This window comes from Periplaneta americana, chromosome 11, assembly GCF_040183065.1.
Source record: "Periplaneta americana isolate PAMFEO1 chromosome 11, P.americana_PAMFEO1_priV1, whole genome shotgun sequence".
NCBI lineage: Eukaryota > Metazoa > Arthropoda > Insecta > Blattodea > Blattidae > Periplaneta > Periplaneta americana.
In genome coordinates, this window is record NC_091127.1 from 131,151,106 (window position 1) to 131,152,504 (window position 1,399).

Genomic DNA, 1,399 nt, shown 5'->3' on the forward strand with positions numbered 1-1,399 from the left:
TAATACAGCAAAAATAATAAAGGTCGTATATCTCCGGAATTAAAAGCGTGTCAGAAAGGAAGAGTTGGTGGGAAGAATCCCTCCTCCTCAACACTCTTCTCGGGATCTTTTAGTGATCCATTTAATAACGCTAATCAACTACAAAGATCATTCGAGTCGGGAACATTATATGTTCGAAGACGACGTGGAGAAAGGATGAAACTGATTTATAAAAAGAGAAATTCTCGCAGAAATTCGTTGCTATTATGATTATTATTATTTGCTACTATATTACAAAAGAATGTTTAGCCATCATTTAAATGTTTAATCAAATAGCCGCTGGGGTAATTCAGGGGTAGTGAGCAGGACTATTTATTTCCGACAATATTTCCGAATCCTTTTTTTCCAAAGTCCGATTTTAGAATTGCACTTTTTCCCAATTCCTTCTTCAAAAACATATTTTCCGAAACAGTTATTCCTAATGTACATCTTTCCGAAAGGAAAATTTTCCCTTAATCATTATTTTTGCATGAGAACCCATGGAAGTATAATAATAATTTTGGGTTGCTAAGTAATCCTTATATTACATTATATTTCGATTTTTTTTCGTAAAACGTATTATTTGTCTTTTTTGTGTTAAATTTTATGTTACCTTGTTAACATGTTTCAGCCTGCTATTAGCCATCATCAGAACTGGTTGTTGCTGGTCTTGGTGCCTTGTTTTTTAATATTTGAGGAGAAAAATTCGCTCCGGCGCCGGGGATCGAACCCAGGTCCTTGGTTCTACGTGCCAAGCGCTCTGACCACTGAGCTACGCCGAATTCAATCCACAGCACCGGATCGAATCTTCCTCCTTCAATGTTTCCCTTTGTGGCCTGACTCCAAGTTAGGCATATACGTTGATGTATATGTCCAATGTCAACTGCCATTATATTAGGAGCGCACCCGGGTTCGATCCCCGGCGCCGGAGCGAATTTTTCTCCTAAAATATTAATTGTCAATATTACAGAGTTTATTCTGTAGGACAAATTAATAAATCTATAATATTCTCATAGCTTCAGTGCATATGTCTGTAAAGATTACTGTGCACTTAACTGCGGAATCCCGGCCAAACAAGTCGCTCAAATGGGTGCGCTTCTAATATAATGGCAGTTGACATTGGACATATACATCAACATATATGCCTAACTTGGAGTCAGGCCACAAAGGGAAACATTGAAGGAGGGAGGTTCGATCCGGTACTGTGGATTGAATTGGGCATAACTCAGTGGTCAGAACGCTTGGTAAGTAGAACCAAGGACCCGGGTTCGATCCCCGGCGCCGGAGCGAATTTTTCTCCTCAGATATTAATTGTGAACATTTCAGATATTATTCTGTAGGACAAATTAATAAATCTATAATAGCCTTATGTTTTGTTTCC

At 38.4% G+C, this 1,399-nt stretch overlaps 1 non-coding gene across 1 annotated transcript; it reads right to left on the reverse strand.

Annotated features, from left to right (window-relative positions):
- Window positions 1-727: 727 nt before the first annotated feature.
- On the reverse strand, window positions 728-800 carry TRNAT-CGU (transfer RNA threonine (anticodon CGU)). Its single transcript has one exon. It is a non-coding gene; the product is annotated as a tRNA-Thr (tRNA).
- Window positions 801-1,399: the final 599 nt, after the last annotated feature.